Below are 13492 nucleotides of genomic sequence, written 5' to 3' on the forward strand. Positions count from 1 at the left end.
GTATACATTATAACACCTGGATACAATCATTTCTGAATGTAAAATGCAACATTCTCATTCTGGTAAAAAAAAAAAAAAAAAAAAAAAAAAAAAAAAAAAGCTTGTAGTGCTCTCCACCAAACAGTTGGTGGCAGTGGTGCACCGAGTTGGGTTAAAACCCGCTGTTTAACAAAGAAGAACACAAGTTGGCTAACTAACAGTGCTGCATGCTCTCCGCTCTTTTTTGGCAAATAAAAGTTTATGTTCAAGACGTTAATTTGCCTGTTCAGTCTCTATACTACGATTAAGAGACCACTGAGAGCAGAAGAGGAGACTAACGCTGGAAGATCATCGACTGGATCACAGAAAACCAACACAACCACGAGTTAGCAGCTAGCTTCAAATGGCGAGGCCTTCCTACAGTCATCACGAGGTAACGGAACCTGATGTGAGCACAAACCCATTTTAGACAGAAAAGACAGAACTTGCTTGAAGCTTGATTATGCCAGACATGGACTAATGAGAACCAAACCAGCACATTTTTGACTAGCACGGAGCTAACGTTAGCCACAGAGAGGCACAGGCCTAATTCATATTTTGTCCATGTTTTAATTTATTCTGATATTAAGCCAGAAGCCTAAAGGTGTCAGTAAGGTGTGTGTGGGCATCTCACTTCCAAGGACATGCAGGTTGGGTGAATTGGAAATTTTATAACTGTCCAGGTCACTTATAAAAGAGGTCTCGATCTCAAAGGGACTAATTTGCTTAAATAAATGCTAAATTTAAAATATACATAACTTTTTATGACCATGACTAATATATATACTCATTACATTACTTTAAGTTTAAGTAATGTCAGTGCCCAGAAAGAGACTTTATAAAGATAAGTTTGATAATATTTTCGATCATTGTTTGTTCCCCACCACAGTAACCATGCCTGCTGCCTTAAGAGTTGTTAAATCACTGAATCCTCCATCTGACCAGTCGGTTGAGTGTCTGCCTTCAGTTGATTCACATCAGCCTGATCCTTATCCAGAGGTTTGTACTATAATGGTTAAATAAGATTGTTCAGTGTCTTGTGCCAGAAGATTCTAAAAATTCACATTCAGCAAGCAAAATATTCAAAATTTCTGGCAAGAAATATTCTGTTCTATTTGGGATATAATTTGAAAATACAGTAAAATCTGCCAGTAATGAAGTTGTATATACTAACTTTCCTTATTTAAAGAAATAATTTACAGGTCTTGTTACTTAATTGACATGTTTATTTATTGCTGATATAAAGTTACAGAATTCCTTTTATAAAAACTCAGTTTCTATGTCCCTTGCATAATGTTTCATTTGCATAGTGTGTGCATACTGTCTATGGTACCATACACTTGAAACAGGAGGACTTGTATGCTATACTACTGAGGTTTACCACCTTATCTGGTGTGGGAAAAGTGATCTGTCCAAAAAAAAAAAAAAATTTTTTGAGATTCTTTTGGTGGGTAAATAGACCTGAGAAAGCACCAGAATTAGGGCTGAAACGATGAGTCTTGAATAATTTCAAAAAATATCAAAAAATGTTTGAGGCAAATTCTGTGCCTCGAAGCTTCGTTTAATGTTGTAGCACATATGTCAGGCCTGTGTGTGGCGCTGCAACATCCGCAGAAAAAAAAACAAAAGGCGAGCATAACAGCTAATCAAATTAGCAACGATAGCTACCGCTTTCCAACGTGACACAGAGTAAAATAAAGCCTTTTAAGAGAAAGATGGTCCATACTGATCATCTGAAATAGACTTACTGTGCATTTAAAGCGAAGCAGTGTGTTTGTCTATTTTTCTGCTCTACGTGGGGAGGGACTATTGACCCGGTGGCCAGCTGCTGTCTCTCTCTGCCCAGCGTGAGGAGCTCTCAGACCGGGCGAGTCACAGCTCTGTCCCCGGCTACATTGACAAACAGCAGAAGTCCACTCTTTCTTCTGTGTTTACCTCAGACTCACACTGAGTGTTTCACTTTTTAATGATGCGTTTTTGGGCAACACACAACACTTCACGAACACGGTAACTTAAATAATAAAAAACTGACTGCGATGCTGCATGTTCAACCTCCAGCTGAAATGCATCTGCTGAAGAGAAAGAGGGATAAAAAAATCACGCAGGGACCCAGTCCATCAACCTTTATTTAAAAAAAAAAAAAAACTTGGTTAATTTTTACAAATTGGACAAAACAAAATAGAAGGCTACATCCCATCGCCATTTCAGCAAAATGACAGTGACATTGTGTCATTGTTTATAGACAGCCCATTGACGTTGTTTAAAACGCAAAAGTACTTTTTATCCGATTACTCGATTAATCGCCAGAATAATTGATAGAATACTTGACTGCTAAAATAATTGATACCTACAGCACTAACCAGAATGCATTTGAGATTTCACATTTTTCTGGGGGACAACCACCTGACCAACCATCAGGGCCTTGCCAAGATCTTTCAAGTTTGTTTGTTTTTTTGTTGTTGTTGTTGTTTTTTTCCTCCATGGCTCACTTTCATCACTGAGTGGTGGCCAAGTGGTTAATGCGCTTGGTTTCAGTGCAAAAGGTTCCGGGCTCAAATCCCACCCCTGCCACATTTCTCCATGTAATGTGGAGTTGCATCAGGAAGGGCATCCGGCGTAAAACCTGTGCCAATTCAACATGCAGATCCACCTCAGATTTGCTGTGGCGACCCCGAGTGCAAACAAGGGAGCAGCCGAAGGGACTTACTTACCTACTTACTTTCATCACTCAGTTCATTCACAGATTTGTCCGTACTGAAGATGAAAGGTCAACAGCATTGGTTTAATCCTTTGTGAAGCATAGGATTTAATGTAAAGTGAGAACTTCTGTATTAAGGTTGTAACATATGGATCTGTATACATTTTGTGTTCCAGGAGAAGCAGAATGACATCATTCACAGTATCAAACAGCTAAATGACAGAGTTGGTGCACTGCATCCTTGGACTGTCCCTGAAAGTGTCGGTTCCCAGACATACCAGGAGAGAGAACAATGTGGACGCTGCTAAGATGATCATCTGAAGAATGGCCAGCTAAACCAGAAGTGTGGGCTTGAAACAATTCCAAGCAGTGCCTGGAAGTAATGGGCCTTCCAGTAAAGTCACTCAAAGAAGTGAGTTAATGTGTTTTCTGTTTGTTAGATCCTCATCACCTTAATAAAGTTTTGCCGTTTCATTTTTTACACAGTATATTATGAAACATGCTGTATTTATGGAAATACGGTAACTAAAGCCTTTCACATTGCATGCTTTATACGCATCAGGCAACGCGTCGCGTCAACGCCCCCGACTCCGTGTGGCAAGGGGGCGGAGACTTTTGCTCAGATGTTTTTTTTTTTTTTTTTTTTTCTTTCTCCAGAGGAAAGCTGAGTGATCGCCATGTTGTATGTGCGTCGATGAACCACGAAAAAGCTTTAATACAGCAGTCAAATTACTTTTGAGGTTTAAAAAAAACATTTGCAAGGATTTTTCTTCAGAAAACTGCTCTGTATAAATGAGCAGTCCTGTGACACCTTCCTGTTTTGTAGGCATCAGTGGTTTCTGCCGCTAGTCTTCCATGTTTGGACCCGACACATTGTTTCTTTTGGACAGTGTGAAGCTTTGTCACAGTTCAGAGCGGCAAAAGTTGGATTGGGTTGAACTTTTACCACGTCAGCCTGTTGACAAGCAGGAATGTGCACACTCCCGGCAGAAGCGATGGTTTAGCTCGGCTTTTGACGTGACGCTTCAGACGCCTCTAAAAAGCAACGCGTTTCATTGAAAATACTTTCTAGACCGATTTGTGGCGCCTCTGATGCTTCCAAAGCATGTGGTGTGAAAAGTCCTTTACACAAATAACAGTGGGTACAGAGGATTAATCATTTTTGTCTGATCTGCTTTCACCTGTGTGGTATACCTAATTGATAACTAAATTGAGAAAATTCTGGAAGCAATATAAACAGCTTGTTAAAAATATAGGGCCTGTCCAATAAGGTGCTGAGTTGAATACCAGTTATGACCATGTAGCTCAAATTATACAATATCTGAACAGAAAAATGTATATAATTGCTTATGACTAACAAAGGAAATTTTCAACTTGCAGCTCAAGAGTACTAATGACAGACTTGATGGTGAGGACGAGGGAACCAGGCACCAGAGGAATGCCCTAATCAATACCTTAACTGCATACACCCCTGGAATGGAACAAGGGAAGTATACAGTAACAGTCATTGTCAGGGGCGGCTTGAACGCTACGGCTCCTGTTTATCTTTGGCAGCCAGGACAAGTCAGGAACTGTCAATTGCCAGGGACGTGCCACAAATTTAGAGTTGTCATGGCAACTGCAATAAAAATCACATCAATGGACAGTACTACCATTATTTCTACAATTGTGCCATAATCCGAAGATGTCCTGTCCGAGCAGAATCGAAGAAGTATAGACGGGACCATCCTGAACTTTTTCCTGACCCAGATTACAGGTTTGAAAAACTAACAATCTTGCAAATCTTTTTTTTTTGGGGGGGGGGGGGGGGGGCAGTCACAGTAGAGAGGCACCGTGACGTCTGGTCTCTGGCTGCGAATCCAACATGGCAGAATCCACTTCAAAACAGCTTCATTTCTGTGTAAATCTAACATGTCTATCATATATTATGTACAAGCTACTGAAAAACACTTTGAAAACTGAAAACACTGTTTTCACAACCTGATAACACCTCTGCAGTGATTTACAAGGAGCCACCAAGACACCCAGACAACTTAGGAGAAGTTAATAGGCTTACGTGGCTGTGACTGGAGAAATTGTGCACAGTGCAAGCTTTGCATTTTGCATCACTACTCTTAGCTTCATAGTGGAGTAGAGCACAGAAGGATTTTCTTTCACCAAAACAGATCAAATCCAGGCATCTCAGGTGTATCTTCTGGCAATTTGTAGCTGAAGGTTCAGGTCTTCTTTTTTAAGAAAATCCTCCTCTATACAACTTCATCATGAAGATGGATAACTGGTGATACAAAATGCAAAGCTTGAACTGTGCATAATTTCTCCAATCACAGCCACGTAAGCCTATAACTTCTGGGTGTCTTGGTGGCTTTCCTCACTCTTCTTCTTCTTGCACACTCACTCAGTTTTTCAGAACTGTTCATGCAGATTTACCATAGAGTGCCATATTGTTTGTATTCTTCATAATTGATGTAAATAAAGTCCAAACCATTCAGTGGCAGCTTTACCCTCAGAGAGCCTCATCCACAACCACCACAAAAGACAGGCAGTACATGGTATTAAGAAGAGGGGTATGTAATCTTTTGATCAGGTTAATTTGAGTAGTTTGTGTTGTCATTATGATTTGAAAAGAGTAAACACTGTTGTTTGCCGGTAAATGGCTTCACCCAACCATGAACCATGAGCGAAAAAAAAGTTTGTGTTATTGTTCATATTCTCTGAAAAATGGCCAAAAAAAAAAACTAAACTTCTGCCAGGGTATGTAAACTTTTGGCCCCACCTGTATACATATAGATTCCAATTAAATAATTATTAAGAAGACTGCACATACGGCTGAGGGTATTTTATGATATCGGGGTTTATATTCTATAATATCAAAGCTTATGGTCAGATTAGTAGCATTACTTAATTTGCATTGTACATGGAATATTTTTGATAAAATTTAATTTTACCTCCAGAGAACCTTTTTATTTGGGGATTAAACATTAATTTAAATTAATAATTTTGTATTTTTGTATATTTTTTTCATCGTGAATTTCCTCAGGAAATTTATTGATTGTAATATGTTTGTGTTAAACTGTTCAGTTTCGCTAACTGACTAATGTCATACTGAGTCTTCAAATCTGCGATTAAAAACTTCCATAGGAATTTTCTCAGGGAATTTATTGATAGTAATGTTTGTGTTAAAACTGTCCACAGTTTTGCTCTTAAGTATGACTTTTATTAATTGTATGTAGATGTCTAAAAGATTGTTGTAGTTTTTGTTTGAAGTGGTGATTTATGTTTCAGTTGAATTTATTTTTGCTCCTAAAATGTGTATTATTGGTTGTATGTAGATAAATAGATGAATTATTATTATTATTTTTTTTAAGGTTTCATTATTAATTCTAGAAGAGTTATTCTTATATCTGAACATTTTTTTGGAGTAGCGTTTGTGGTTTACCGCTTAAGAAATGTTTTGTAACATTGAAAATTTTTCATTTTATGTGCTTTTTGAGCAATGATGTTTAATTCTGTAAAGATGAATTCCTTTATCAATTAAGTCATTTCAAAAGTTTGTCCATTACTTATTTTATATGTTCCACAATATAATTCCACATTGCAAGTCACTATTGAAATAAAACCTATTGAATTTTAAAACATTTATAAAGTTTGTTTTACTTATTTTTTTTTAGTTCTCAATAGGAACAATCAAAAATTGTAGGTAACTGAGCAAGAACATTGCACGAACATCATATGAACAAAGAATGAGGACAGGTAATGTTCGCATGCGAACACTCTACAAATGTTCATTTAATGTTCTGCTGCAACTGTTCATTTGGTGTTTGTGAACACTTGTGAACGTTTGTATAATGTTCATTGAATGTTCACATGCAAACATTACCTGTCCTCATTCTTTGTTCATATGATGTTCATGCAGTGTTCATGCCACGTTTGCAAACGTTCTCATGCAAACGTTCAATGAACATTCAAAGAACATTTGGTTTCTGGGTGGGTAGGCATCAGCACCCCACTCTGCAACTGGCTACTGGACTTTCTCACCAACAGACCACAGACAGTAAGAGTTGGCAAAAACTCTTCACAGACCACCATCATGAACACAGGGGTCCCCCAGGGATGTGTGTTGAGCACTCTGCTCTTCACCCTGATGACCCATGACTGTTGTGCCAGACACAACGCAAACCACATCATTAAGTTTGCAGATGACACAACAGTAGTGGGCCTCATCAGCAACAATGATGACTCAGTCTACAGAGAGGAGGTACACCATCTCATCAACTGGTGTGACATCAACAACCTGCACCTCAATGTCAACAAAACAAAGGAAATAACGGTGGACTTCAGGAAGAATCACAAGCCTCACACATCTCTCACCATCAATGGCAGTGCTGTGGAATCAGTGAAAAGCACCAGGTTCCTGAGGGTGCACATCACTGATGACCTGACATGAACAACCAACACCTCCCTTGTCAAGAAAGCACAGCAACGCCTCCACTTCCTATGCAGGATGAGGAGAGCCAGTCTCCTCCCTTCAGCACTCACCACCTTCTACAGGGGTCCCATTGAGAGCATCCTCACCAGCAGTCTCTCAGTCTGGTATGGCAGCTGCCATGTTGCTGACCAGAAAGTGCTACAGAGAGTGGTGAGAACAGCAGAAAAAGTTCACAAGGTCAGCCCAACCATCCATACAGGACCTGTACCCATCCCGCTGCCACAGAAGAGCCATCAACATCATCAAAGACCCTACCCACCCCTCAAACAAACTGTTTACCCTCCTACCATCTGGCGAGCGCTACAGCAGTATGCACTGCAGGACCACCAGACTCAGCAACAGCTTTTTCCCACAGGCCATCAGACTGCTAAACTCACTCCCAAAAGCAAGAAAATAACCCCCCCACCACACACACTACAGACCAAACTACTTTTATGCACATTCCTTTGCACAAAAAACAAAAAGTTTACAAACTTATTCATCTCCATGCTGCTACTCTGCACTCTTGCCACATTGTACCTACTCAGTACGATTGCACTCCAGTAACATACCTCAACTTACTACATTCTGCAACACTATGACAGCCCTGGAAATGTATGCTCACTGTTGTCTACATGTTGTGTTGATTGTTGTTCTGTTACTGATATTATTTGCATTTTATGTCCTAGTGATATCTCATGTAGAGTTTATATTTAGTTGTCTGTCTAATTTAGCCTCTGTTACTGCACATTTGGAGTTTGAGGAAACGCAATTTCAGTCTTCTGTGTAATGTACTGTTGCATGGCTTGATTGACAATAAAGTTCACTTTGACTTTGATATGAGAAAATTTGCACTGAAAGGCTTGCATCTTACCTTTTGTTGTACTGGTTACAATGACAAAGTATCTGTATCTGTTATTAAGAATGTGCAAATGCTGTGGATGAGGTGGAGACCAGGAGGTGGAATCATTGGCGGACAGGTCACAGGTGCAGGCTACCAAATGAGCTAGTGGAGCAGGTGGCGGCTGCGGATTGCAAAAGACAAAAACGCAGACATGAGTAAACACAGAAAACACCAGGGAGACGCTAGGAAAAAATGAGCAGGAGACTGTAATACTACTTAGGAGGCCAGGTTACCACTTCCATGGATGGAAAGATCTCGCGACGTCCTCCAGTCCAGCCCAGGCTTAAATTGAAGCTGGAGTCTTGCAGTCACAGGTGAAGCCAATCCGCTCCGCTGGCAGGAAAAGACAGAAGGGAGGGGGAGATAAACACAGAAACCCCAGACCAGTTCCCCAGCCCACAACAGTCTCCTGCTTTGAACACAGTGTTCCGAGCCTACAGAATCCTGTAGACCTCTCCTGTCAGCCACAGGTTCTGACTGGCTTGAATAGCAAGTCTTGAGGGCCATTACAACATCAGTGCATTTGGTGATGTAGGCAGTGACAGAGTCCGTGTACTCCTGGAGGTCGATGGTGGAGTTGTGGGAGGTAGCTTGCTTGAACACTTTCCAGTCTGTGGTGTTAAAGGGGTCCTGAAGTGCCTCTACAGGCCACACTTACCTCTTTCTGAACTGGTTTGGTGACTTTAACCAGTGGTCTGTATGCTGGTATTAGCATGACTAATACTGACATGGCACACCAAGTGCTTCTTACAATATATCAAATTTGTCAGGGCTTGAAACCAGGCATTGGGTTCAGTACACAGGTAGTCAGACATGGTAAAGGCTGGGACGTGGTCCATAAACCAGGCAGGGTTTGTTCACATGGTGTGGAGGTATAAAGCAGGCAAAACAAAGGCAGAGTCAAAATACAGGCGGAGTTCAGGCTACGGCAAGGCGGAGGTCAGAGCACAAAAGCAAGGTCAAAACACACAAGAGCAAACTGGACAAGAACCGAGAAAGTGAACAAAGTCAACAATCGGGCAGTGAGTGGTGGAAATGTGAGGGTTTTAAAGAGGAGCAAACTAATCAGGTTGATGTGAAGCAGGTCTGTGGAAGGTTCTGGAAAGAGGTGTGGTTAAGTGAACAAAGAAGAGAGAAGAAAGGCAAAAGTGTGCAGGAGGACAAAACAAAAGTGGTGCAAAGCAAGATAAGTATGTGACAGAAAAATTAACTGAATAACGTGATGTGTTCTAGACAAACAATAATGCGTGAGAAAAACAAAAAGGGGCAGAACTAAGAAATACTGTGACTAGTCTAAAGAGGGCAAACAGGCAAATTACTGTTTATTTCGTTATAAAAAGCAAACTTTGACACGAAATGTGCTTTTTCTCAAAATGTGTCCCTGTAGAGAAAACAATCAAATCTTTCTTTTGTTGCATGTAACAGCAGCAGGCATGCTTATTGTTACATTGCTGCCACCTGCTGCATCGGTCTGTTATAGCAGCACTAAATCCTCTGGATGATTCCAGGGTCTTTCAAGTATTTAAAAAGCTAACACTTGCCCAGTGGTGGGCACAGTTCCGATAATCCAATAATTATCGAAGATAATGTTTTCATTATCGGATTTTTTTTTTTAGATAACTTTAAAAACCATCATCGGACTAATTATCTTGCAATAACATTTTGTCTGATAATTTTTAGACTGATAACATGGTAAATAAAGCTGAACAGCTACAAATATTTGTAGAACTTAAAATCAGTTGAGCACCAACCTGTTAAATGTTTCGTAGTTCTACCCTCTGCAAAACAGAAAAAAGCTGCTTTAAGAAGAAACCACTCTATCCTCTGCAGGCAAAGGAGAACTGGTTCCAAAAAAATTAAAAACTCATTTCTTTTAACCCCATACTGATATACGGGCAATATCACCCAAGTCATCCAGAGGCATACATTTTTAACTTATGGTTCAACTTTTAACCAAACTAATGTCGGACAAGTTATTTAAATTAATGTCATGTCTGAAGTTTTATAAAGTGAAATATGTTTTAGTTTTAAAGTAATGCGCTAATTTTTAAGGTTTTAGTGTGGATATATGCTGTGTCCAGCAGTGCATTATGGGTAGGATAGGGTAATCTCAGTACGTTCACGACATGAGAAATGCATTTGAAACACACTGATCAGGCTCTACGGACAACAGCATTAAACTCTAGTGCCTAAAACTCTTGTGAATATATTCTCTGGGTTTCTAGATGTTGTTATTGTGTCTGCGTTTATTAAATTCCACGCATCGTAAATGTAGCAGACATGGATTATCTGGAATGTTTTGGCAAGTTTTCAAGGTCTCTACTGCCATCTACTGTTCATTCGCCCTATTGACGGATCCTATAATCCCTTGTGTGCCAGAGTCACTGCAGTCAACACGGTGACAGTTGTAAATGAATATTATACTACAAAAATGTATTTTTTATGCTATTCATCACGCTAATAAGAGACTGCTGCATGATTCCCTGAAAACCTGCTAAACCTATAACAAATAATCCGCGTCTGATACGTTTAATCTGCATGGAATTTAATAAACGCAAACCAAATTTCAGACATATTATATACATTAGTCTGGAACAAAGAGGACAAACAGTGTTGTAAAGAACAATAATCAAAGAGCAAACTTCACTTTCCTCCAGAACGACATGAACAGGAAGTGATTGTAGCTCACAGCAGCTCCCATTGAAAATAACGGAGAGACAGCCTGTGATCCTTGCATGTTTACATAAAATAAACACAATAACAATGTCTATAAACCAGAGAATCTATTCACGAGAGTTTTAGGCACAATATCAATAGTTTTATGTTGCGATGTTAATGGTGTTGTCTGTGTGCAGCGGACGGTTAAAGTGCAGCGTGATCAGAGCGTCTCAATGCAGTTCTCAATGTTACTGAGATCTCGCAGCGCGGCGACCTCTCCGAGGTTTTGCGGGATTTGAAACGTCAATAGGGCGAATAGCCAACATTTATGTGTCAAGACAATATTGAGTGCACGTTTTACAATAAAATGCGCGCACAACATCATAAAACGTGCACACATTCTCTCCACATGCAAAACATTTTATGATGACACTTCCAGAGCTCCGTAAAAATGCCAGTTTTTACAAATAAAACAATGGAATATTTTACAAAAGCACATTTATCTGTAAACACCAACACACATCACATTAACATGTTGGTTTACATAATGAATGACTGAACCAATCAGTGTTTAGCAGAGGCACATTTTACCCAGAATCCTTTGCGATCTGTCTGTGTTTGTTACAAAACCTCAGAATTAGTGCATTATTCAACATTAAAAGATATATGTTATATTTTAACTTTGTACAAATGACAGAATTGACATTAATGGAGTTATTCTATCGGTATTAATGTTATTTAGAAATCAAAACCATAAGTCAGCACTGCTTTATTTTCCAAGACTTCCGCCTGACCGGAGCATTGTGATTGGTAGAAAGCAGAGGTTTATGGCTGATCTCAGTTTGCTTTGGTGCTGAAAGCCATGTAGTAAACAAGAGCTTCTAGCAGGGGGCATGATGTTCAAAGACAGAAGTGTGGGCTCATTGTTTAGGTTTGTTGTCACTATTGATGCTACCAGAAGCTATCATGGTGTTAAAACTCAACTTCAGTTTATTAGTAGTTGCAAATGTACTGGAGACAATACTGGAATTTATCGGTTATCTGTAACTTCTGATACATTTTTGGGTGGTTTATCATTTTATCTTTATCAAAGATAACTTTTCAGTCATCTGATTATGTTATCGAAGTAAATTTTTTGGTTATCTGTGCCTACCACTGCACTTCCCCCTCTTACTTGACCTTATGGCTAAAATAGTTGCTACAGAAACTTCTTTCAGGCTTTACAATTGATTTCCTTCAGTGTTTACTCTTTAATATCATTCAAAAATGACAAGATATATTTTGCCTGCATGCTGAAATCAGCCTACATCAATTTTATTTTTATTTTGGTAAATTTCATAGACTGCAGTACAGCTGGTCCACAGGATGACTTTTATACCACAAATGTAGGTATAAGTACATATGCTATGGCACTAGGCAGGTTTCACTGATAGAAGATCTACATAGATTCTTTTATTACAGTCAGGTTTCCACATACTCCAAGATAAAATGGAAATTCACTTAATTAGGTCTCGCTAGTGGCCCCGAAATGCCTCTAAAATGCTCAAAACCTGTGGGCCCCCACCATGGGTGCTGCCCCTGTAACCTGCTGGGGGCCTACGGCAGGCCTATGGTGGCCCGTTGGACCTCACCAATTTTCAGTTTTTTTTCTTTGGCCATTTTCATCCCTGTAGGTGGCCCTGCAATGGACTTGTGTCCTGTCCAGGGTCTCACCTCTTGCCCTATGATTGCTGGGATAGGCTGAAGCCCCCTTGTCACCCTTAATGGGAGTTAAGTGGGTATAGAAAATTCATTACTAACAGTAAATGCTACTAACAAAACTCTTTAAATGACCTGAAATCTAAAATAAACTTTTAATGAAAGCAATTCTTATTCAAATGAAGTGGAAAAAGTATATAAATGTGCAAAACGTTTTATAAAATATTGTACAGAAACACCTGTTACAGATTTGTGCAAAACGTTTTATAAAATATTGTACAGAAACACCTGTTACAGATTTTCCCAAAATTATGATGAAGCACCTTTTAATAAAGCCATAACACTAAAAGATCAATCTTAAAATTGCAACAACAAAAAATTAAACAGTCAATATGGGCACAAACCTTTTGATAGATACATTTTTACATTGTTTTTATGCAATTTAAGAAACTGTGAAAACAATAATGTACAAATTTTGATGTTAAAAATGAAGACAAATGTAATTGTCATTATCTGCATCATAACAGTTTATTAATTTACAGATCAGAATTAGAATGCAATGGGCCCCAGTGTGTAGTTGCATCTGAAACATTACTGGTATTGTGTCCGAGGGCTGTCTTCAAGATCGTGACCATTCCCTTAATTGCTGATAGCTGCACATCATGGGCGCTTGGGTGACCATTGAATGCCTCAAAGTAGTTATTCAGATTCTTCTTCATGAGGCCTGTTGCTTCCACCGCAACTGGTATTAATTTCTTTCAATGACCAAGTTGTTCATTGGTCATTTTTAAGGTCTTGGTATTTTGTGATTTTCTCCCTTTCAGCCCTATTGAGGTCATAGTCATTGGGGACTGTTACATCAATAATTTTGCCTGTCTCCTTTTACTTGTTCCAAATGACAATATTAAAGGATTATTATCAGAGCGTGAGGGCTGTACGGGAAATATCAGCCCAAAGTGTTGACAGCAAAAAACAGAGGTCGGATACTCCCGTACAGACCCAAAAAGTTAAGGTTAATAGTTTATGGCTATTATATATACATAAACATGTG

At 39.3% G+C, this 13492-nt stretch overlaps 1 long non-coding RNA gene across 1 annotated transcript; it reads left to right on the forward strand.

Moving 5' to 3' along the window:
* The first annotated feature begins 385 nt into the window (after positions 1–385).
* Positions 386–2921, forward strand: LOC117507633. The gene is made up of 3 exons (XR_004559801.1): positions 386–412; positions 908–1017; positions 2893–2921. It is a non-coding gene; the product is annotated as an uncharacterized LOC117507633 (long non-coding RNA).
* Positions 2922–13492: the final 10571 nt, after the last annotated feature.

The sequence above is a fragment of the Thalassophryne amazonica genome, chromosome 3 (assembly GCF_902500255.1).
Source record: "Thalassophryne amazonica chromosome 3, fThaAma1.1, whole genome shotgun sequence".
Lineage (NCBI taxonomy): Eukaryota > Metazoa > Chordata > Actinopteri > Batrachoidiformes > Batrachoididae > Thalassophryne > Thalassophryne amazonica.